The sequence below is a fragment of the Triticum aestivum genome, chromosome 1A (assembly GCF_018294505.1).
Source record: "Triticum aestivum cultivar Chinese Spring chromosome 1A, IWGSC CS RefSeq v2.1, whole genome shotgun sequence".
Taxonomy (NCBI): domain Eukaryota; kingdom Viridiplantae; phylum Streptophyta; class Magnoliopsida; order Poales; family Poaceae; genus Triticum; species Triticum aestivum.
In genome coordinates this window covers 597,334,749-597,361,229 of record NC_057794.1, presented here as the reverse complement: position 1 = coordinate 597,361,229, position 26,481 = coordinate 597,334,749, and the positions used below count along the sequence as shown (strand labels likewise).

General features: G+C 44.9%; 1 long non-coding RNA gene across 1 annotated transcript; it reads right to left on the bottom strand.

The window, feature by feature from the left end:
• Window positions 1-13,565: 13,565 nt before the first annotated feature.
• On the bottom strand, window positions 13,566-25,611 carry LOC123183680 (uncharacterized). The gene is made up of 2 exons (XR_006492733.1): window positions 25,215-25,611; window positions 13,566-13,825 (listed from the first exon to the last, which is right to left on the bottom strand). It is a non-coding gene; the product is annotated as an uncharacterized lncRNA (long non-coding RNA).
• Window positions 25,612-26,481: the final 870 nt, after the last annotated feature.

Here is a 26,481-nt window from a genome sequence, read left to right as displayed (position 1 = left end):
GGATGGAAGGAGAATTCATGGGCTCTGTCCACATTTCGTGAGCTTGCCATGCAAGAGTGATTCCACGCTGCATGGTAAACCCTAATTATTCATTAATTAGAAAGTAGATGGGTGGATTGGAGAGATTCATGATAAGCACTTTTCTGGAGATTTGGTTGTATGTGCATGTAAATGATTAAACAGTGCGTAATTTCAAAAGTAAGCCAATGGTAAAAGTCGGGGCTTGTATACTAAGATTTCCAACAAAACCACTGTTGTTCACTTCCTATTTAAGGTTTCCAGGCTACTTCAAAAAAAAAAAGATTTCCAGGCTACGACCAAATATCTGATTCTGGCGCTGCAGTTTTTTTAGTAAGAAAACATTGCTGTTTAGAGTATTTTCCATCATTTTGGAGGTAGAATAACATTAGGATTAAATCATGAAAGTTGCTGATATATATTTATCTAGATATCATGGGTATATCATTTTCTATGGTGGGATAAAAATATTAGAACATAAAAAATAAATAATTTGATACCGCTCTTAAGGCCGTATGTTGGTGTGCAGGGGCGGAGCCAGGATTTGAGTAAGTAGATAAAAATAATCTAGTGCAGAAAATAATCATCAAGAACAAGGTTGAGAACTTCCACATTGGCTTCGTTGAAAATTTGAAGCAAACAGCTTAGTGAAATAACATAATCTTAAAACTGTTTTGCATCACGATAATTTTTAAGACACGCACAAGATCTGAATACTTGATAGCATCTCAAATCACACCCAAAAAAACAACTAAAATCTGATATAATATCTAGATGAGAACTGAGAGAGATTAGTAGATAGTGTGATGTGTTAACCTTGGCTCATTCGAGGCTGGAGCAGTGAAGTAGGCTGCATCGCCGACTGTGCACATGAATCAGATGATGAGCAGCAGAGCAGGGAAAGTAGAGGCAGACGGACAGCGGCGGCGCCTAGCTAATCCCAGGTTTTTTTAGGGATACCTAATCCCAGATACACGCTAATCACAGGAGAACGTGGCTTACAGGAGACTAGAGCGGAAGGCTAACTAGCCAACGATCCGGACGGTAATGGGCTTTTACATGGGCTTTATTTTTTTCTTTTCCAAAATACACGTTGAGATAGGGAGGGGGGGGGGGGGGGGGGGGGGGGCAAGTAGGTGTGCGCGTGCGATTATATCGCTAGTTACGTGTACCTGTTTCATGTTCGTTCCCTGCTCGTCCCCACAGGCGGAGGACCCGGTAGGGCGAGGTTGGGCGCCCGCCCTACCTTGATTTTGTACGATGCAATTTGTACAGGTATACGCATCGCTGGATCGCTGGCTGGCTGGCTGGCTCCTGGTTGCCTCGCTAGGTAAAAAAAGGAGAAAAGGGAATGGGCCATCGAGCGAACGCAGGCCGCATTATTTGGGCCCTCAGTGCGACTAGGGCCAGCAGCGCCCTGATTGCTCCCCCAACAGCAGTTTCCCATCCGACTGGTGCATTCTTTTCCCTCAAAAAAAAAAAGACCGGTGCATTCTTTTACCCTTAAAAAGGACAGTAGTTTCCCGATTCCCTCTCATCCGCTGGCTTGATTTTTCTTCACCGCCCCGATTGCTCTCTATGCACGCCTTGGTGAGAAGCGGGCGGCTGTGTGCTGCTATTGTGGTCAGCGACTGAGAGAGAGATTGGGATGGGACAAATTGTGAAAGATCGAGTGATGAGGGAGGCTTAGGCTGGGATTGGGATTTCTACTGATTAGCTATTTTTTTATGTGTGCGAGAGAGATGTGCTTATTACTGTAATTTGTGCGACTGTTGTCGGCGTTTTTTCCAGTGAATGGGAAACGTAGAAATCTAGTAGATGGGTAAGAAAAGAAAGGGTACAACAAAGGTAAGAGTAAAGGTGCAAATTTATGGAAAAAATAGATTTCTAAATTTGTGATCTGTGTGGTAAAATAGTGTGACAATGTACAATTCAGTGATCTTAGTGGTATTTTCATATTATGAATGGCGGCATATTATAATTTAATTTACGCCTTAGTGTCCGCCCCACCTCAAATTTTTTTCGTCCTCCGCCACTGCTCGTCCCCCTGGCTCCGCCACCGCAGTAATGCTACACGTACGGATATTTACAGGCTAAGACTAATTACAGGCTGACATGGCATGGTTTGATTGGCAAGAAGGGGAGGAAGCGGGGCCACCCGGTGAAAATCAGGGGGGCCGAAGAGAATTAGCCAAGGGCTTCCGTAACTTGCCTGTAATAGGCCCGTAGGTCTAGGATTATTGCTCCGCCACTGTTGGTGTGTAAGGCAAATGAGTTTTAATTAAGGGGTTTGCCAAGGAACGAAGAAGTATTAGGTTGCAGTATTCGTTTGTGTGACAATCTTTGAATAGTCTCTTAAATGAGTTTGCCTCACAGGTTTGGGCTGTTGCGTTGTAAGGTTGTTCTTTCCGATGCTTAGACCTCACAAAAAAATACCCCAATGTCATGGCCGTTGAGGCCAGCTGGTATACATCATTCATGTTCAAAGCCATGTTCAAGGTGATGCTGATGGGCGCACCGTTCCACAAGCCGTGTTGTGAGTTGTGAAGTTGGCGAGTGCACGTACTCGTTCAATCTACTTCAAAAAGCAAATTAGGTTGCTCGATTATCCCAACACCCATGCTTTGGTATATAACCCCCTTAAACATATTGATAGCTGAGATTAAACCATATATACATGCATCTTCATAACAAAGGACATGATGATCATATTTAAAAAACCTATTCGCCCGCTCATCTGTGACGGTATGCGCCTGTGTACGTATAGTACTATAAAATAAAACTGAACCAGCAAACTATAAAATAAATACGCAGTGAGTCTACTTAGCGAACTGACCCATGCCCTCACTCAAGGGCTTGCAAGTCATAACCACTACACCAGTCCAAGTTATGTGATACAATAGCAAAAAAAATTCCTTTTGTAGTCGTATACATTGGTAGAAAACATGCCTTATTTGGCCCAGAGAATTAGTCCCAGTCGGATTTAATGTGATCATTAGTCCCGGTTTCAAGGGCTTGTAGCGGTCAGGGGCACGGACACCATTAGTCCCGGTTCAATAATGACCTCTAGTCCCGATTGGTTATACCAACCGGGACTAAAGGGGTGGCGGCAGGCTGGCATCAAACTGGGCCCCTACGAGCCCCTTTAGTCCCAATGGGTATCACCAACCGGGACTAGAGGTGGACCTTTAGTCCCGGTTTGTATCACCAACCGGTACTAGAGACATCCCTATATAAACCCCTGCTTCTTCTAGCCCGAGCCCGAGCAAGACTTACTCCTTTCTCCTCTTTGTTTTCCTTCCCCTACCTCGAGCTCATCCTCCATTTTTGCCAAGATTTGAGACACTCCATCTATCCAAGGGTTCTAAAAGATTAGCAACTTCGTCTTTTCATCTCTCATTGCTAGTTTATCTCGTTTCATACTCTATAAGTATAGTCATTTGTGGGTTTTAGTTTGAGAGTAATTATGTGGGAGTTTATTTGATTTATATGCATTTTGAGCTCAAAGTAACTTCTTAGTTTGCATATGTGTAGGTGAGGTTTACTTGGTGCCTTCCCGTCCCCGTCCTCACCGCCCACGCCGTCCCGTCGCCGTGACCACCTTGCTGAGGCTCTTGTTCTTATCATTTTTGTAAAATAAAAAAAATCTTGTTTGTATGATTTAGATAGTTGCTTGTATAATTTTCTTACTTGTATGATTGTTTGTTATATATAGTGCCATGGTTTTGATATCCATCCCCGTCGGCCGTCGTCCGGTTTATGATTCGGATGTGGTATATTATCTTTCATAACTATTTGTTTCATTTCGTGTTTATGATAATTATGCCCATCAAGTTAACATAAATATTTTTATCTAAGAGGTATGTGAACCGAAAATTGCGACTGGCCATCTTGTTGAGAAGTTAAATTTAGTTGAAAAAGAAAAGGATTATTTGAAAGAAAAATCGAAAATAATTAAAGAAGAGAAGATGAAATTGGAGTTGTTTGTTGCCGATGTCGCCGATGATCAAAAGATCATGATGGATGCAATGCGCTTGAAGATTAGAAAAATTAGAAAATATGCCGTTAATAAAGAGGCTTGGTATCATTATGTTGTTGGATCAATTATTACCTTAGTTGGGATTTTGATCGCATTTGTTGTTGCATTTAAATGCTTTATCTAGATAGTTGTGTGTTGTTTTATGAGAAGTATGTATGAACTTGCATTAATTTGGTCTTCTTGATGTTGTGGAATGAAGATGAGCCGGCAACGGATGTACGATGACCGACGCTCTCCCTAGTTCATTAATGGTGTGCATAGTTTTCTGCGTGTGGCTGAGGCAAACAAACGTAATGGTTTATGTGCTGTCCATGTGGTGTCTGTAAGAATGATATGAATTACTCAGCCTCGAAAATCATTCACACCCACCTGCTTAAGTACGGTTTCATGTCCGGCTATAACTGCTCGACAAAGCACAGAGAACAAGGGGTTATGATGGAAGACAATGAAGAAGAAGAGGATGATGACAACTATCCTATGTTCCCTGAATATAGTGATACTGCAACGGGGTAAGATGAAGATCAAGAGGCATCAAATGAGCATGCTGATGATCTTTGTCGGGCCATTGCTGATGCAAAGGGAAACCGCGCTAGTGAAACTGAGAGGGTGAAGTTGCAGCACATGTTAGAGGATCACAAAAAATTGTTGTACCCAAATGGAGAAGATGACAAGAAAAATATGGGTGCCACACTAGAATTGCTGCAATGGAAGACATAGAATGGTGTATCTGACAAGGGATTTGAAAAGTTGCTGAATATGTTAAAGAAGAAGCTTCCAAAGCACAATGAATTGCCCGATAGTACGTACGAAGCAAAGAAGGTTGTCTGCCCTCTAGGATTATAGGTGTAGAAGATACATGCATGCCCTAATGACTGCATCCTCTACCGCGGTGAGGAGTACGAGAATTTGAATGCAAGCCGGGTATGCGGTGCATTGTGCTATAAGATCAGCCGCGATGACCCTGGTGATGTTGAGGGTGAGCACCCTAGGAAGAGGGTTCCTGCCAAGGTGATGTGGTATGCTCCTATAATACCATGGTTGAAACGTTTGTTCCAAAATAAAGAGCATGCCGAGTTGTTGCGATGGAACAAAGAAGAGGTAAGAAAGACCGGATGTTGAGAGTACCTGCTGATGGGTCGCAGTGGAGAAAAATCAAGAGAAAGTGGTCGGAGTTTGCAAATGACGCAAGGAACTTATGATTTGGTATAAGTGCAGATGGCATTAATCCTTTCGGGGAGTAGAGCAGCAATCATAGCACCTGGCCTGTGACTCTATGTATCTATAAACTTCCTCCTTGATTGTGCATGAAGCGGAAGTACATTATGATGCCAGTGCTCATCCAAGACCCTAAGCAACCCGATAATGACATTGATGTGTACCTAAGGCCATTAGTTGAAGAACTTTTACAATTGTGGGATATAAAAGGTGTATATGTGTGGGATGAGCACAAACAACAGTAATTTAACCTACAAGCGTTGTTGTTTGTAACCATCAATGTTTGGCCTGCTCTTAGTAACCTTTCAGGACAGACAAACAAGGGATACAATGCATGCATGCACTGTTTAGATGAGACTGAAAGCATATATTTGGATAAATGTAAGAAGAATGTGTACCTGGAACATCATTGATTTCTTCCAATCAGGCATACCGTAAGAAAGAAAGGAAAGCATTTCAAAGGTGAGGCAGATCACCAGAAGAAGCCTGACCACCGTACTAGTCATCATATACTTCATATGGTTAAGGATTTAAAAGTAATCTTTGGAAAGGGTTCTGGCGGACAATCTGTTCTGAATGACGATGACGGACACACACCCATGTGGAAGTAGAAATCTATAATTTGGGATCTACCCTGTCGGAAAGTCCTAGAGGTCCGCTCTCTAATCGACGTGATGCACATGAAGAAGAATCTTTGCGTGAACCTGCTAGGCTTCTTGGGCGTGTATGGGAAGACAAAAGATACACTGGAGGCACGGGAGGACCAGCAACATATGAACGAAAAAGACGGCATGCACCCGAAGTAGTATGAAGGTCCTGTTGGGGAACGTAGTAATTTCAAAAAAAATCCTACGCACACACAAGATCATGGTGATGCATAGACATGAGAGGGGAGAGTGTGTCCATGTACCCTTGTAGACCGAAAGCGGAAGCGTTAACACAATGCGGTTGATGTAGTCGTACGTCTTCACGATCCGACCAATCAAGTGCCGAACGTACGACACCTCCGAGTTCAGCACACATTCAGTTCGATGACGTCCCTCGAACTACGATCCAGCCGAGCTATGAGGGAGAGTTCCGTCAGCATGACGGTGTGGTGACGATGATGATGTTCTACCGACGCAGGGCTTCGCCTAAGCACCGCTATGATATTATCGAGGTGGATTATGGTGGAGGGGGGCACCGCACACTGCTAAGAGATCAAGAGATCAATTGTTGTGTCTAGAGGTGCCCCATGCCCCCGTATATAAAGGAGCAAGGGGGGAGAGGCGGCTGGCCAGGAGGAGGCGCGCCAGGGAGGAGTCCTACTCCCACCGGGAGTAGGACTCCCTCCTTTCCTAGTTGGAGTAGGAGAAGGGGGAAGGAGGAGGGAGAGAGGAAGGAAAGGGGGGCGCCACCCCCCTCCTTGTCCAATTCGGACTAGAGGGGGAGGGGGCGCGCGGCCTGCCCTGGCCGCCCCTCCTCTTCTCCACTAAGGCCCATCTTGGCCCATTAAACCCCCGGGGGGGTTCCGGTAACCCCTGGTACTCCGGTAAAATCCCGATTTCACCCGGAACACTTCCGATATCCAAATATAGGCTTCCAATATATCAATCTTTATGTCTCGACCATTTCGAGACTCCTCGTTATGTCCGTGATCACATCCAAGACTCCGAACTACCTTTGGTACATCAAAACACATAAACTCATAATATAACCGTCATCAAACTTTAAGCGTGCGGACCCTACGGGTTCGAGAACTATGTAGACATGACCGAGACATGTCTCCGGTCAATAACCAATAGAGGAACCTGGATGCTCATATTGGCTCCCACATATTCTACGTAGATCTTTATCGGTCAAACCGCATAACAACATACGTTGTTCCCTTTGTCATCAATATGTTTACTTGCCCGAGATTCGATCATCGGTATCTCAATACCTAGTTCAATCTCATTACCAGCAAGTCTCTTTACTCGTTCCGTAATACATCATCACGCAACTAACTCATTAGTTGCAATGCTTGCAAGGCTTATAGTGATGTGCATTACTGAGTGGGCCCAGAGATACCTCTCCGACAATCAGAGTGACAAATCCTAATCTCGAAATACGCAACCTAACAAGTACCTTCGGAGACACCTGTAGAGCACCTTTATAATCACCCAGTTACGTTGTGATGTTTGGTAGCACGCAAAGTGTTCCTCCGGTAAATGGGAGTTGCATAATCTCATAGGAACATGTATAAGTCATGAAGAAAGCAATAGAAGAATACTAAACGATCGAGTGCTAAGCTAATAGAATGAGTCAAGTCAATCACATCATTCTCCTAATGATGTGATCCCATTAATCAAATGACAACTCATGTCAATGGCTAGGAAACATAACCATGTTTGATCAACGAGCTAGTCAAGTAGAGGCATACTAGTGACACTTTGTTTGTCTATGTATTCACACAAGTATTATGTTTCCAGTTAATACAATTCTAGCATGAATAATAAACATTTATCATGATATAAGGAAATAAATAATAACTTTATTATTGCCTCTAGGGCATATTTCCTTCAGTCTCCCACTTGCACTAGAGTCAATAATCTAGATTACACAGTAATGATTCTAACACCCATGGAGCCTTGGTGCTGATCATGTTTTGCTCGTGGAAGAGGCTTAGTCAACGGGTCTGCAACATTCAGATCCATATGTATCTTGCAAATTTCTATGTCTCCCACCTGGACTTGATCCCGAATGGAATTGAAGCGTCTCTTGATGTGCTTGGTTCTCTTGTGAAATCTGGATTCCTTTGCCAAGGCAATTGCACCAGTATTGTCACAAAAGATTTTCATTGGACCCGATGCACTAGGTATGACACTGATACGTCTTCGTCATATCTACTTTTCCAAACACTTTTGCCCTTGTTTTGGACTCTAACTTGCATGATTTGAATGGAACTAACCCGGACTGACGCTGTTTTCAGCAGAATTGCCATGATGTTGTTTTATGTGCAGAAAACAAAAGTTCTCGGAATGACCTGAAACTCCACGAAATATCTTATAAAAAATAATAAAAAATCCTTGCCAAAGATGAAGACCAGGGGGCCCACACCCTGTCCACAAGGGTGGGGGGGCGCGCCCCCTACCTCGTGGGCCCCCTGGAGACCTTCCGACGCCAACTCCAACTCTATATATTTCCTTTCGGGGAGAAAAAAATAAGGGAGAAGAAATCATCGCATTTTACGATACTGAGCAAACCTCTCGGGAGGGCTGATCTGGATTCCTTTCGGGGCTCCAGAGAGGGGGATTCACCGCCGTCGTCATCATCAACCATCCTCCATCACCAATTTCATGATGCTCACCGCTGTGCGTGAGTAATTCCATCGTAGGCTTGCTGGACGGTGATGGGTTGGATGAGATCTATCATGTAATCGAGTTAGTTTTGTTAGGGTTTGATCCCTAGTATCCACTATGTTCTGAGATTGATGTTGCTATGACTTTGCTATGCTTAATGCTTTTCACTAGGGCCTGAGTGCCATGATTTCAGATCTGAACCTATTATGTTTTCATGAATATATGTGAGTTCTTGATCCTATCTTGCAAGTCTATAGTCACCTACTATGTGTTATGATCCGGCAACCCCGAAGTGACAATAATCGGGACCACTCCCGGTGATGACCATAGTTTGAGGAGTTCATGTATTCACTATGTGCTATTGCTTTGTTCCGGTTCTCTATTAAAAGGAGGCCTTAATATCCCTTAGTTTCCATTAGGACCTGATACGTCCATTTTGCATCATGCTTTTATATCGATATTTATCGCATTATGGGCTGTTATTTCACGTTATGTCACAATACTTATGGCTATTCTCTCTTATTTTACAAGGTTTTCAAGCCAAATGATCAATCTAATGGCCACATTCTTGCCATAGTTTGTTCAAATGATCTCATATTGTGCACAAGACTGCATATTGGAATGGCAAACAATGTTGCCTAAGGAAGTTTTCATTTTCTTTGGATGAAAAAACCATATTCCATTTTTCGAGTGCCCAAAAGGAGGTTTTTTGTGAAGGACCTCCCAAATAGTTGTTGCAAAATTGGACCAAATCAATTTTCTAAAATACTAGGACATATTTAATTCACAATTGACAAAATGGTTGGGTGTAAAAAGTTTTGATCCACCTCTCGTGAAAAAGACAAATTTCCGCCGATTCAGCTAGAAGCGGGTCAAATTTGAACTGCAGCTGCCTTATAGTTTGCTATTTATTTTTTCCAAAAATCATTTCTAGTTACATAAGTACCTATTTAATCATAAATACACGGTTTGGTGGCGATACGTTGAGGTTTGGGCGGTGGCCGAGGGCCCCAACTCTAGAGCGCGTAAACTCGCATGCCCGCCGCATGGTCACCGCGTGACCGTGGAGTTGCCATGTGTTCTGGGCGGCCTAGGCATGTCTAGTGGGTTGGGCACTCCCGAGGTAAGTGCTAGGAAGAAAATTACAACATAAGATTCTCACGAGGAGACCGATCGATGCTCAAACATGAATTAGCAGCCAAGTGTTTGATTAGCGGTACAGGAAATGTACATGGCTAATGGGCGTAAGTTTTGACTGAGGATGATCAGTTACTAAGAAGACCGTCTTCACAAATTTTCAGCTCAAAGGGAGGAGCCTAGGTGGTACTTGCTTTGCAAACTACCACACTAGACATAAATACGAATGTTGAAGCTGGGCTCAAAATAATGAATGGATTGAGCTGGCATTTGGTGGAGGATGGTTATTTGGGCATAGGAAAGCATCGTAGAAAATGGATACTATTTGGACATGCCAAAGTGGTACTTCCTTCACAATGTGTTGTTCTGAACAGAATAGGAAAATGAATATTGTTGAATTATTTTTGAACTAGGCAAGGAAGGTTTTTTACATATTTGACGAAGATATGACCCAAAGAATTTATGAGATTTTTTTGGGAATTTTGGGAATGACAGAAATATAGGTTGCTTCACAACCTGGGGCAAAACTTGCCACATGGACATGACACATAGGAAAAACTGATGAGGTGGTGCCTAGTCATAGCAACCCACCACAATTTACAAGGTTATGACCATCTATATTGGTCGTGATCAGCTAGAAATAAGGCAGCGAACCAGTGCTATCTGCTTTATGACCATTTCATGTAAGGAAATTACGACCTTTCTGACCAAAATGGTCATTATAGTTTAGGGTTTGGAGCCCCCCGAACAGCTTTTGACTAATTAGTCTAAAATGGTAATAGATCTATGACCAATTATTCTAGGGTTACTGACAGAAGGTCACTACTTGACATACTTCTTGTAGTGAGCTCCAGGAGCCCACGGAGGAACGAATGAATTGGAAATCCAAGCCCCCTTAATAAGCAAGGGACAAGGCATACCCGCTCCCCCATGGATGGGTTGGGAAAGCTCTCCGCTTGCTCCCCACCATTGTAGGTGGCGATCCCGGCTCGAACGGGGACCATATGCGCTGGAGGGAGAAATCCCTGGGTCTCTAACTCTACTAATTGGCTGTGAGGGACGGAACACTTCTTCCAATCGCCTGGCTTAGGGCAACGGGAGCGAGAGGAGGAGCTGCGATGGCCGACCATGATGGAATGGACTTTTCTGGGTGCGCTTCGATGGATACTCGCTATGCCGGAATGGTGTGATCTGGATATGAGAATCCCCGTCTCTTTAATAGACGATTTACTCACATGGCTAGGGTGGCAAATGTAAAAATGCCCTGACTTCTCGCATTCGCTCGACACATGGAAGATAGCCATTATTAGGCACGGAAGCCAATGAGTGCAATATTTATGGGAAGCCGGACACTACTCAACAGGTACTTAGAATTTGGAGAAGAACCCGCCTTGCAATGCCGAAGACAATCTGCGCGCCGGACTCATTGTCATTGAAGCCTGGTTCAGAGGCTACTAAGGGAGTCCTGGATTAGGGGGTCCTCGGACAGCCGGACTATATACTTTAGCCGGACTATTGGACTATGAAGATACAAGATTGAAGACTTCATCCCGTGTCCGGATGGGACTCTCCTTGGCGTGGAAGGCAAGCTCGACAATACGAATATGTAGATCTCCTCCCTTGTAACCGACTCTGTGTAACCCTAGCCCCCTCTGTTGTCTATATAAACCGGAGGGTTTTAGTCCGTAGGACAACAACAATCATACCATAGGCTAGCTTCTAGGGTTTAGCCTCTATGATCTCATGGTAGATCAACTCTTGTACTACTCATATCATCAAGATCAATCAAGCAGGAAGTAGGGTATTACCTCCATCGAGAGGGCCCGAACCTGGGTAAACATCGTGTCCCCCGCCTCCTATTACCATCCGCCTTGGACGCACAGTTCGGGACCCCCTACCCGAGATCCGCCGGTTTTGACACCGAAAACGTGTACGAGAGAAACGCGCATCGCTCGGCCCCGACCACCCACCGTAACCGGGAATTCCCCGATATTTTCCTTACCCTCGCTTCTACCACGTTTTTTTCCATCATGGACGGCCCAAATAATGTCATGTGCTTGTGTCTCTAGCCCGCCCAGGATGAAAAGCCCATTTTCTGTCATGATTTTTTGTCATAGAAGTAGGAGCCCACCACATCTATGATGATACCAGATTTTGTCACAATTATGGTCATAGAAGTGTCATAAGCATGACAGAGAAAAAATTCGTTCGACCCAAAATGTCACGGATGTGTCTTTTTTTGCAGTGTTAGCATTAGGCCACTGTCATTGATGCAAAGTGCAGATACAAAATGCCACTGCCACTATCATTGATGCAAAATGCCACTACAAAATGCCATTGCCACTGCGAAGATGGAGACGATGAACTCACCGAGGGACGAAGATGGAGGCGATAAACCCTAGCAGTTCGTCGCTTCCACCGCCGCCGTCGCTTCTGTCGCCGCCGTCAAAGAAACCCTAGCTCAAAACGAAATGAACTCCAATCAAATTGGAGGGCAACGAGCGGCGAGAGAGGGAGAGAGGGGGAGAGAGCAGAAGATTACCTAACCACTGGCAAGAGAGGATGAGAGCGGCAAGAGAGGGAGAGCGGCCAGCGACGACGAGCGGAGAGAGATGGAGAGGAAGGGGAACGAGAGAGATGGAGTGGGGTGAGGGTGTCGTTGCCCTGGTTTTGACTCGCACTGCCTCCTAATACTTGGGCTTGGCCCAATGCTATAAAAAAGATCACCACATAAAAAACTAAAAAAAATGGAAGTGTCAAACCACATATTTGAAGGCTCAAAACTATATACTCCCTCCATTTTTATATACAAGGCCATAAACTCAGATTACAAGTACCAAGGTAAAATTTAATGCAAGCTTGCTTTTCTTTTCATTTAATGAGATCATTAATACACACCATGCATGCAAGGAAACTGAGTGGAAGAAATAGCTAGTGTCATTATGACTGCAAGCATGCAAATAGTAAACAAGTTGCTAGTACAAGAAGATATCATTAATTCTTTCCTCGATTACTGTTTGTGGCCTTGTATAGATACAAAACATATATTCCATACTGGCCTTGTATAAATAAATGTAGGGAGTATTTCAAGTCTTAAACTAAAAGAAATTAAAGTCTCAAAGTACATATTTTAAAAAATGTTATTATTTCCATTTAAAAATAAAAGAAATTTAATAAAAGTAAACTATAATATACTATAAAAAAGATCACCATATAAAAAACTAAAAAGAAAAAAAACTGGAAGTGTCAAACCACATATTTGAATGCTCAAAACTATATATTTCAAGTCTTTAACTAAAAAGAAAAAAATTAAAGTCTCAAAGTACATATTTTAAAAAATGACATTATTTCTATTTAAAAATAATAGAAATTTAATAAAATTAAACTATAATATACTACAAAAAATACACCACATAAAAAACTTAAAAAAATTTGGAAGTGTCAAACCACATATTTGAAAACTTAAAACTATATATTTCAAGTCTTAAACTAAAAAGTAATTTAATAAAAGTACACTATAATATACTATAAAAATATAAGAATGGTGGTATTGACAAAATAGCAATACTCGCGTCGGAAGCAATAACACGCCACAACTAAATATAATAGTGCTGGCGTTCCTTGGTATTCCACGATAGCACTATATTACGCCTGGTACAAATTGTTGATCCCATATACTTCTGACGCTACCCTGTTTTCCAACGCCACCATTATGCCCCTACTAATGTCGTACTGTGACGCCCCCGATTCGACCGTATACTAATCATACACGCAAATGTGTACGATCAAATTCAGGGACTCACGGGAAGATGTAACAACACAACTCTAGACACAAATAAAAATAATACAAGCTTCATATTACAAGCCAGGGGCCTCAAGGGCTCGAATACAAGCTTGATACACAAGCGTCTGTGGAAGCAACAATATCTAAGTACAGACATAAGTTAAACAAGGATGCCTTAAGAAGGCTAGCACAAACATCAACGACCGAAGAGGCAAGGCCTTCTGCCTGGACCTCCTAACTACTCCTGGTCGTCGGCGGTCTCCACATAGTAGCATCCGTCAGCAGTGGCATCTAGCTCCAGGGATCCACCGTCTGGTTGCATCGACCGGAAAGAAGAAGGAAGGGGGAAAAGGGGTAGCAAAGCAACCGTGAGTACTCATCCAAAATACTCGCAAGCATCAGGTCTACACTAAGTATGCATTGGTATGAAATGGAATGGTTGTATCTGTCGACTGAACTGCAGAATGCCAGAATAGAGAGGAAGGCCTAACCTATCGAAGACTAGCATCTTCAAGCAGCTCCAAGCATCTTGCAGCATGTAGAAGAGTAAAGAATAACATTTTATAATTAACAAACATGTCGTAACATTAATGCCCAAAGATCCCTCCTCGACTACCTGCGAGAAAGCAATCCCGGAGCCACATATCCATCACATATCTCAAGTATCCATTTCTAGTTATATAAGATCGGGATACAAGTCTGAATGTCCATTACCGTGGACATCGTATTCGAATATATATCTTCCCTGCAGGGGTGCACCACGTTACCCAACACGCTCGATCACTCTGGCCGGACACACCTTTCTGGGGTCAATGCCCAGCCTTGGAAGATCAACACGTCGCAGCCCTACCTAGGCTCAGCAGAGAGTTCCCTGTCGGTCTACATCCTAAGCACTCCGGGGTCTGGGCCCATCGCCCGTTGCACTCCAGGTCGTTGTCTGCAGGGTGGATACCAGCACCACCCGTGTAGTGGATGGCACGATCCGACCGTGCCACAATGCTGAACTAGACATCTGACAAAGCTTCGGCTGATAGCACGACGTCGAGGCCCATAACTATTCTCGCGTGGTGGTTAGTGCGTAAAGGCCAAAGGCCAACTCAGAACAAATACCCAAACCTGTTAGTGCATTGGGGGCTCGCGGAGACGAGCAGAGTCTCACGATAATGTGACCCCGTCGCCCGTCTCATGGACTTATGGCAAGGGCCCAGACTGCCCGGTCGTGCCACGTAGAAAACTCGCGGGTGCTCCACAGGCCTGCCCGACTTTCACATCAACTCGCGGGTACCCCTCAGGGCCGACCCGACTTCAACAATGGTCTCAAGTAAAGTCAAGGTAATCGTGTGTCCAAAACATCAAGGAAGAAAACCCGAGGAATCACCCCCGGTGGATTCCACTCAATGTAATCATCAAGGTGAACGTAAGAGGGACCACCCTCGAGGTTCACACTTGAGGTGTTGCACGACAGAGCCGTATCGGGAATGGTGAAAGAGGAAATCACCCTCGATGACCACAACCGAATAGCTACACTACAAAATAATCATCAGGAGTGCGTTATGAGGGATCACCCTCGGCACTCGATAGTAGCTCTGTAGAGTCGAGCAACTAAAGGGCGTGATGTGATGTGAGGTGTCAGGCTCTGGTCCTCGATCATGTTAATCGAGTCGTCGAAGATGAAGCAGGGGCAACAAGGACAAGGTGGGGGTCACTGATGGATCACTAACCAACCTATACTAAGCAGTTTAGGATAAGCAGGTAAGGTATAAAGAGCAGGTTACAAAAGCAGGGTATGCATCAGAATAGGAGCAAACAATAATAGTAGCAAAATCTAATGCAAGCATGAGAGAATGGAATGGGCTATATCGAGATGATCAAAGGGGGGGCTTGTTGAAAATATGCCTTGGAGGCAATAATAAATTGGTTATTATTATATTTCCTTGTTCATGATAATTGTTTATTATCCATGCTAGAATTGTATTGATAGGAAACTCAGATACATGTGTGGATACATAGACAACACCATGTCCCTAGTAAGCCTCTAGTTGACTAGCTCATTGATCAATAGATGGTTACGGTTTCCTGACCATGGACATTGGATGTCATTGATAACGGGATCACATCATTAGGAGAATGATGTGATGGACAAGACCCAATCCTAAGCCTAGCACAAGATCATGTAGTTCGTATGCTAAAGCTTTTCTAATGTCAAGTATCATTTCCTTAGACCATGAGATTGTACAACTCCCGGATACCGTAGGAGTGCTTTGGGTGTGCCAAACTTCACAACGTAACTGGGTGGCTATAAAGGTACACTACAGGTATCTCCGAAAGTGTCTGTTGGGTTGGCACGAATCGAGACTGGGATTTGTCACTCCGTGTAAACGGAGAGGTATCTCTGGGCCCACTCGGTAGGACATCATCATAATGTGCACAATGTGATCAAGGAGTTGATCACAGGATGATGTGTTATGGAACGAGTAAAGAGACTTGCCGGTAACGAGATTGAACAAGGTATCTGGATACCGACGATCGAATCTCGGGCAAGTATCGTACCGATAGACAAAGGGAATTGTATACGGGATTGATTAAGTCCTTGACATTGTGGTTCATCCGATGAGATCATCATGGAACATGTGGGAGCCAACATGGGTATCCAGATCCCGCTGTTGGTTATTGACCAGAGAGTTATCTCGGTCATGTCTGCATGTTTCCCGAACCCGTAGGGTCTACACACTTAAGGTTCGATGACGCTAGGGTTATAGGGAATAGATATACGTGGTTACCGAATATTGTTCGGAGTCCCGGATGAGATCCCGGACGTCACGAGGAGTTCCAGAATGGTCCGGAGGTAAAGATTTATATATGGGAAGTCCTGTTTTGGTCGCCGGAAAAGTTTCGGGGTTTAACGGTAACGTACCGGGACAACCGGGAGGGTCCCGGGGGTCCACCAAGTGGGGCCACAAGTCCTGGAGGGCTACATGGGCCAAGTGTGGGAGGGGACCAGCCCCAGGTGGCATGGTGCGCCCCCCCACAAGGGCCCAAGGCGCCTCCAAGAGGGAAAGGGGGGCAAACCCTAGGGCAGATGGGCCCTAAGGCCCACCCCAGGTGCGCCTCCCCTCTCCCCCTTGTGGCCGCCACCCAGATGGGATCTGGGGGCTGCCGCCACCCCTAGGGAGGGAACCCTAGGTGGGGGTGCAGCCCCTCCCCTTCCCCTATATATACTTGAGGTTTGGGCTGCCCAACACACATGAGTTCTTGACCTCTCCCTGGCGCAGCCCTACCTCTCTTTCTCCTCATATCTCGCGGTGCTTGGCGAAGCCCTGCTGGAGTACCACGCTCCTCCACCACCACCACACCGTCGTGCTGTTGCTGGATGGAGTCTTCCACAACCTCTCCTTCTCCCCTTGCTGGATCAAGGCGTAGGAGACATCACCGGGCTGTACGTGTGTTGAACACGAAGGTGCCTCTGTTCGGCACTAGGATCATCGGTGATTTGAATCACGACGAGTACGAATCCATCAACCCTGTTCACTTGAACGCTTCCGCATAGCGATCTACAAGGGTATGTAGATGCACTCTCCTTCCCCTCGTTGCTGGTTTCTCCATAGATAGATCTTGGTGACACGTAGGAAAATTTTGAATTTCTGCTACGTTCCCCGACAGTGGCATCATGAGCTGGATCTATGCGTAGTTTCTATGCACGAGTAGAACAGAAAGTAGTTGTGGGCATTGATTTTGTTCAATATGCTTACCGTTACTAGTCCAATCTTGATTCAGCGGCATTCTGGGATGAAGCGGCCTGGACCGACCTTACACGTACTCTTACGTGAGACTGGTTCCACCGACTGACATGCACTAGTTGCATAAGGTGGTTAGCGGGTGTCTGTCTCTCCCACTTTAGTCGGATCGGATTCGATGAAAAGGGTCCTTATGAAGGGTAAATAGCAATTGGCATATCACGTTGTGGTTTTTTCATAGGTAAGAAACGTTCTTGCTAGAAACCCATAGCAGCCACGTAAAACATGCAAACAACAATTAGAGGACGTCTAACTTGTTTTTGCAGGGTATGCTATGTGATGTGATATGGCCAAGAAGAATGTGATGAATGATATGTGATGTATGAGATTGATCATGTTCTTGTAATAGGAATCACGACTTGCATGTCGATGAGTATGACAACCGGAAGGAGCCATAGGAGTTGTCTTTATTTATTATATGACCTGCGTGTCATTGAACAACGCCATGTAATTACTTTACTTTATTGCTAACCGTTAGCTGTAGTAGTAGAAGTAATAGTTGGCGAGACAACTTCATGAAGACACGATGATGGAGATCATGGTGTCATGCCGGTGACGATGATGATCATGGAGCCCCGACAATGGAGATCAAAAGGAGCAAAGTGATGATGGCCATATCATGTCACCTTTTGATTGCATGTGATGTTTATCATGTTTTTGCATCTTATTTGCTTAGAACGATGGTAGTAAATAAGATGACCCCTCATTAAAATTTCAAGAAAGTGTTCCCCCTAACTGTGCACCGTTGCGAAAGTTCGTCGTTTCGAAGCACCACGTGATGATCGGGTGTGATAGATTCTTACGTTCACATACAACGGGTGTAAGCCAGATTTACACACGCAAAACGCTTAGGTTGACTTGACGAGCCTAGCATGTACAGACATGGCCTCGGAACACAAGAGACCAAAAGGTCGAGCATGAGTCATATAGAAGATACGATCAACATGAAGATGTTCACCGATGTTGACTAGTCCGTCTCACGTGATGATCGGACACGGCCTAGTTGACTCGGATCATGTAATCACTTAGATGACTAGAGGGATGTCTGCCCGAGTGGGAGTTCATAAGATGAACTTGTTTATCCTGAACATAGTCAAAAGGATTTTGCAAATTATGTCGTAGCTCGTGCTTTAGTTCTACTGTTTAGATATGTTCCTAGAGAAAAATTAGTTGAAAGTTGATACTAGCAATTATGCAGACAGTAAAAGGCTTATGTCCTTGATGCACCGCTCAGTTTGCTGAACCTCGAACGTCGTCTGTGGATGTTGCGAACATCTGACATACACATTTTGATAACTACGTGATAGTTCAGTTAAACGGTTTAGAGTTGAGGCACCGAAGACGTTTTAAAACGTCGCGAAACATATGAGATGTTTCGAGGGCTGAAATTGGGATTTCAGGCTAGTGCCCACATCAAGAGGTATAAGACCTCCGACGATTTTCTTAGCCTGCAAACTAAGGGAGAAAAGCTCAAATTATTGAGCTTGTGCTCAGATTGTCTGAGTACAACAATTGCTTGAATCAAGTGGGAGTTGATCTTCAAGATAAAATAGCGATAGTTCTCCGAAGTCATTTCCACCAAGCTGCTAGAGCTTCGTGATGAACTATAATATATCAGGGCCATATATGATGATCCTTGAGATATTCGCGATGTTTGACACCACAAAAGTAGAAATCAAGAAGGAGCATCAATTGTTGATGGTTGGTGAAACCACTAGTTTCAAGAAGGGCAAGGGCAAGAAGGGATACTTCATGAAACGGCAAATCAGCTGTTGTTCTAGTGAAGAAACCCAAAGTTGAACCCAAGCCCGAGACTAAATGCTTCTGTAATAAGGGGAACAGTCACTGAAGCAGAACCACCCTAGATACTTGGTAGATGAGAAGGCTGGCAAGGTCAACAGAAGTATATTGGATATGCATTACAATGTGTACTTTACTAGTACTCCTGGTAGCACCAGGGTATTAGATACTGGTTCAGTTGCTAAGTGTTAGTAACTCGAAACAAAAGGCTACGGAATAAATGGAGACTAGCTAAAAGGTGAGATGACGATATGTGTTGGAAGTATTTCCAAGGTTGATCAAATATCATACGCTCCCTCTACCATCGAGATTGGTATTAAAACCTAAATAATTGTTATTTGGTGTTTGCGTTGAGCATAGACATGATTGGATTACGTCTATCGCAATACGGTTATTCATTTAAGGAGAATAATGGTTACTCTGTTTATTTGAATAATACCTTCAATGGTCTTACACCTAAAATGAATGGTTTATTGAATCTCGATCGTAGTGATACACATGTTCATGCCAAAAGATATAAGATAGTAATGATAGTACCACCTACTTGTGGCACTGCCACTTAATTCATATCGGTATAAAATGCATGAAGAAGCTCCATGTTGATGGATCTTTGGACTCACTCATTTTTGAACGGATTGAGACATGTGAACCATGTTTGTTGGTAGATATGCATGAAGAAACTCTATACAGATGGATCGTTTGGACTCACTTGATTTTGAATCACTTGAGACATGCAAATCATACCACATGGGCAAGATGACTGAAAGCCTTGTTTTCAGTAAAATGGAACAAGAAAGCAACTTGTTGGAAGTAATACATCTTGATGTGCGCAGTCCAATGAGTGCTGAGGCATGTAGTGGATATCGTTATGTTCTTACTTCACAGATGATTTGAGTAGATACTGAGTATATTTACTTGATGAAACATAAGTCTGAATTATTGAAAGGTTCAAGTAATTTTAGAGTGAAGTTGAACATCGTCGTGACAAGAGGATAAAATGTCTATGATATGATCGTAGAGATGAATATCTGAATTACGAGTTTGGCACAGAATTAAGACATTGTGGAAATTGTTTCACAACCAATACAGCCAGGAACACCATGGTGTGATGGTGTGTCTGTACATCATAACTGCACCCTATTGGATATGATGCATACCATGATGTCTCTTATCGAATTACCACGATAGTTTATGGGTTAGGCATTAGAGACAACCACATTCACTTTAAAAAGGGCACCACGTAATTCCGATGAGATGACACCGTATGAACTATGGTTTAGAGAAACCTAAGCTGTCATTTCTTAAAAGTTTGGGGCTGCGACGCTTATGTGAAAAAGTTTCAGGCTGATAAGCTCGAACCCAAAGCGGATAAATGCATCTTCATAGGACACCCAAAACAGTTGGCTACACCTCCTGTCTCAGATTCGAAAGCAATAAGGGATTGTTTCTAGAATCGGGTCCTTTCTCGAGGAAAAGTTTCTCTCGAAAGAATTGAGTGGGAGGATGGTGGAGACTTGATGAGGTTATTGAACCGTCTCTTCAACTAGTGTGTGGCAGGGCACAGGAAGTTGTTCCTGTGGCACCTACACCAATTGAAGTGGAAGCTTATGATAGTGATCATGAAACTTCAGATCAAGTCACTACCAAACCTCATAGGATGACAAGGATGTGTACTACTTCAGAGTGGTACGTAATCCTGTCTTGGAAGTCATGTTGCTGGACAACAATGAACCTACAAGCTATGGAGAAGCGATGGTGGGCCTGGATTCCAAAATGGCTCGAGGCCATATAATCCGAGAGAGGATCCATATATGAAAACAAAGTGTAGACTTTGGCGGAACGGCTCGATGGTCGTAAGGCTGTTGAGTACAGATGGATTTTTAAAAGGAAGACGGACAATGATGGCAAGTATCACCATTAAGAAAGCTCGACTTGTCGTTAAGATGTTTTCCGACAAGTTCAAGGAGTTGACTACGATGAGACTTTCTCACTCGTAGCGATGCTAAGAGTCTGTTGGAATTATATTAGCAATTACTGCATTATTTATGAAATCTTGCAGATAGGATGTCAAAACATTGTTTCCTCGACGATTTTTGAGGAAAGGTTGTATGTGATACAACCGGAAGGTTTTGTCAATCCTGAAAGATGCTAACAAGTATGCAAAGCTCAAGCAATCCTTCTAAGGACTGGAGTAAGCATCTCGGAGTTGGAATGTATGATTTGATGAGATGATCAAAGTTTTGGGTGTATACAAATTTTATGAGAAACTTGTATTTCCAAAGAAGTGAGTGGGAGCACTATAGAATTTCTGATGAGTATACGTTGTTAACATATTGTTGATCGAAAATGATGTAGAATTTATAGAAAGCATGCAGAGTTATTTGAAAAGTGTTTTTTTAATGGAAAGCCTGGATTAAGCTACTTGAACATTGAGCATCAAGATCTATAAGGATAGATCAAAACACTTAATGGTACTTTCAAATGAGCACATACCTTGACATGATCTTGAAGGTGTTCAAGATGGACCAGTCAAAGAAGGAGTTCTTGCCTGAGTTGTAAGGTATGAAGTTAAGACTTAAAGCTCGACCACGGCAGAAGAAAGAGGAAGGACGAAGGTCATCCCCTATGCTTTTGTCATAGGCTCTCTACAGTATGCTATGCTGTGTGCCGCACCTGAAGTGTGCCTTGCCATGAGTCAGTCAAGGGGTACAAGAGTGATCCAAGAATGGATCACAAGACAGCGGTTAAAGTTATCCTTAGTAACTAGTGGACTAAGGAATTTACTCGATTATGGAGGTGGTAAAAGAGTTCGTCGTAAAGGGTTACGCCGATGCAAACTTTGACACTAATCTAGATTATTCTGAGTAGTAAACTGGATTCGTATAGTAGAACAGTTATTTGGAATAGCTCCAAATAGCACATGGTAGCTGCATCTAGAAGATGACATAGAAATTTGCGAAGTACATACGGATCTGAATGCTGCAGACCCGTTGACTGAAACCTCTCTCACAAGCATAACATGATCAAACCCAGAACTCTTTGGGTGTTAGTCACATGGGGATGTGACCTTGAGTGTTAATCACATATCGATGTGGAACTGGATTATTGACTCTAGTGCAAGTGGGAGACTGTTGGAAATATGCCCTAGAGGCAATAATAAATTGGTTATTATTATATTTCCTTATTCATGATAATCGTTTATTATCCATGCTAGAATTGTATTGATAGGAAACTCAGTACATGTGTGGATACATAGACAACACCATGTCCCTAGTAAGCCTCTAGTTGACTAGCTCGTTGATCAATAGATGGTTACGGTTTCCTGACCATGGACATTGGATGTCATTGATAATGGGATCACATCATTAGGAGAATGATGTGATGGACAAGACCCAATCCTAAGCCTAGCACAAGATCATGTAGTTCGTATGCTAAAGCTTTTCTAATGTCAAGTATCATTTCCTTAGACCATGAGATTGTGCAACTCCCGGATACCGTAGGAGTGCTTTGGGTGTGCCAAACGTCACAACGTAACTGGGTGGCTATAAAGGTACACTACAGGTATCTCCGAAAGTGTCTGTTGGGTTGGCACGAATCGAGACTGGGATTTGTCACTCCGTGTAAACGGAGAGGTATCTCTGGGCCCACTCAGTAGGACATCATCATAATCTGCACAATGTGATCAAGGAGTTGATCACGGGATGATGTGTTACGGAACGAGTAAAGAGACTTGCCGGTAACGAGATTGAACAAGGTATCGGGATACCGACGATCGAATCTCGGGCAAGTATCGTACCGATAGACAAAGGGAATTGTATACGGGATTGATTAAGTCCTTGACATCGTGGTTCATCCGATGAGATGATCGTGGAACATGTGGGAGCCAACATGGGTATCCAGATCCCGCTGTTGGTTATTGACCAGAGAGTTATCTCGGTTATGTCTGCATGTTTCCCGAACCCGTAGGGTGTACACACTTAAGGTTCGATGACGCTAGGGTTATAGGGAATAGATATATGTGGTTACCGAATATTGTTCGGAGTCCCGGATGAGATCCCAGACGTCACGAGGAGTACCGGAATGGTCCGGAGGTAAAGATTTATATATGGGAAGTCCTGTTTTGGTCGCCAGAAAAGTTTCGGGGTTTATCGGTAACGTACCGGGACCACCGGGAGGATCCCGGTGGTCCACCAAGTGGGGCCACAAGCCCCGGAGGGCTACATGGGCCAAGTGTGGGAGGGGACCAGCCCCAGGTGGGCTGGTGCGCCCCCCCACAAGGGCCCAAGGCGCCTCCAAGAGGGAAATGGGGGCAAACCCTAGGGCAGACGGGCCCTAAGGCCCACCCCAGGTGCGCCTCCCCCTCTCCCCCTTGTGGCCGCCACCCAGATGGGATCTGGGGGCTTCCTCCACCCCTAGGGAGGGAACCCTAGGTGGGGGAGCAGCCCCTCCCCTTCCCCTATATATACTTGAGGTTTGGGCTGCCCAACACACATGAGTTCTTGACCTCTCCCTGGCGCAGCCCTACCTCTCTTTCTCCTCATATCTCGCGGTGCTTGGCGAAGCCCTGCTGGAGTACCATGCTCGTCCACCACCACCACGCCGTCGTGCTGCTGCTGGATGGAGTCTTCCACAACCTCTCCTTCTCCCCTTGCTGGATCAAGGCGTAGGAGACGTCACCGGGCTGTACGTGTGTTGAACACGGAGGTGTCGTCCGTTCGGCACTAGGATCATCGATGATTTGAATCACGACGAGTACGACTCCATCAACCCCGTTCACTTGAACGCTTCCGCGTAGCGATCTACAAGGGTATGTAGATGCACTCTCCTTCCCCTCGTTGCTGGTTTCTCCATAGATAGATCTTGGTGACACGTAGGAAAATTTTGAATTTCTGCTACGTTCCCCGACAGGGCTTGCCTGGAAGCTCTGCTGAAAGGGAACAAGGGGTCGTCGGTGACGTAGTCGATCACAGGGACATCAACATCGGTCTCGGGGTCTACTGGAGAGAAGAGGGGGAAGAAACAATAAATACACGCAAACATATGCATGACAAGACAATAAGTGGGGCTAGAAGTGTTCTAACGCAGCGCTAGGCGATACTGGCAAAGGGGGAAACATCCGGGAAAGTTTTCCCGGTTCCGGACGTCTGTCAGACAGATGAACCAGAGGGGAAGTTCAACGTTTGCTATGCTAGTGACGTGTGGTGGGCGAACGGACCACGTGTTCAGATTCGTCTCGTCGTTCTGAGCAACTTTCATGTAGAAAACTTTTCCATCTGAGCTATGGTTTATTTGCTATTATTTGTCAAAGTTTAAACAATATTCTGAAAAATATAATTAAATAAAAAGAAAATACTGCATCAGCATTACGTCAGCGGAAACTGGATGTTGACTGGTCAAAATTGACATGAGGGACCCAGTGTCATAGACACAATTTTTATTAAACAGACCTTAAATAACTAACCATGTGATTAGGGTAATTAAACAGAGTTAATTAAGTTAAATAATTAATTAATGATTAATTAATTAATTATTTTTACTAATAAAATTTTAAACCTTTTTTACAGGGGCATGGGGCCCCAATGTCAGTGGCCCAGGGGGGTTAAGCGGGCGACGGGCGAGCGGGTTATCGGGCGAGCGCCGTGCGAGGGCACGGGGCATCAGGGGCGCCAGCGAGGCCACGGCGCCGTCCGGGAAGGGGCGTGCCCGGGCCGAGGCAGCAACGGCCGAAGTGGGGAGCTACGGGATGAGGCGGCGGCGGGGGTAGGGCGATAGGGGCGCACGTGGGGCAGCAAGGCGAGCGGCGGGAGCGAAGCAGCATGAGGCGGCCGAGAGCGCGGCCACGGGCGCAGGGAGTTAGCGCAGGGGAAGGAGGCGCGTTAGCACGGGCGGTCTCCGATGGGTGCGAGAAGACGATGCAAGGCAGTTGCGGGGATTGGCCGGCGCATCAGCGCGGCGTACGGCGAGGCGAGGCGGGACCGTGCGGTCGTTGGCGGCGGAGGTTCGCGCGCGGCCGATGGGTGACGAGTGCGAAGTCGGCCGCGGCGGCTACGACATCTACGGCGATGGATTCGGTGGTGAGGGGATGGGGAAAACGAGCGGGGCCTCACATCGGTGTTGTAGGGGTCGGCAGCGGGCTCGGGGAGGGTCGAGGTGGCCGGAGACGACGACGAGGGCAGCGGCATTCGAGAAGGGAGACGAGTCGGGGAGGCTTCGATCCGCTTGATGCGCCGACTCCGAGCTCCATCCGGGGCTTGTAGCCAACATGAAGGAGGCCAGTGGAGCCGCTGGACGCGTCGGCGTGGTGAGGGAGGGGTCGAGGCCGCGGCAACAGCGCCGACGGTGCTCCGGAAGAGAGAACCGAGAGGGAGGGAGCCGAGCGAGGGGGGTGGGGATATCTGGGGTTGACGAGGACGAGGCCGAGGGGGAGACTTATCCCCTCGGCAGCGTGGGTGGTTCGAGTGGGCCGGCCTAGCCTACTAGCTGGATGGCCAGCTGGGCCACGAGGCCCACTAGGGGGTGGCCTTTTCTTTTGTTTTATTTTTTATTTTTTTGATTTGCCTCTATTTCCTATTTAAAAGAGCTACTGAATTATTTTTGTTAAATGTGGCACTTTGCACAAAAATAGATAGGAACAAAGTGAAGTTGCATAAAAAGTTTGGGGTCAGAAGGAGTTGGCTAACCATTTTTAGAAATTGGAAAGACCAATTTAATTATTGTTGGACCAGAAGATAAAATCCTAGGGGCATTTTTGGAACTCAAATGAGGTTGGTTCCAACATGACAAATATCCAGGGATTATTTGCCACACATTGAACATTTTAGTTTTCATGTTTGGCAATTTGAATTTTCGACTTTGATTTGAATTTGAAATTTGAACCGGTTTCGAACCAACGTGAGTTTAACAACAGTAATCATGATGATGTGCCATCATTAGGAGGGAATTACTGTAGCTTAATTATCCAGGCGTCACAATTCTCCTCCACTACAAAAATCTCGTCCCGAGATTTAAGGGGCAGTAAGGAGGGAAAGACTCAGGAAGGACGGAGCTCAACACAAGGTAGGTACCAGGGGGCTATCTTAGTGAACGTGGCATAGAGGCATCTCTCGAGTTTGAAATTTAAGAAAGTCATCGAGAGCAAGGTAAGGAGGTGCAATAAGAAGTTTCAACCGGGTAGGCAATTGTTTGATGTCTGCAACAGAGTGTGAAAGAGGCTCAGAGCATCGAGAATAAGTATTGCATTTGATACCAGAACAGATCACAAGGAAGATCGCTCGCAAATTACATACGAAGCCAAGCCCGAGGGATAACTTAGAAAACAAGGATGTATAGGTGAGTCAGGTTTCGATCCTTTGGAACTGTGGGTTATGGGCCCAC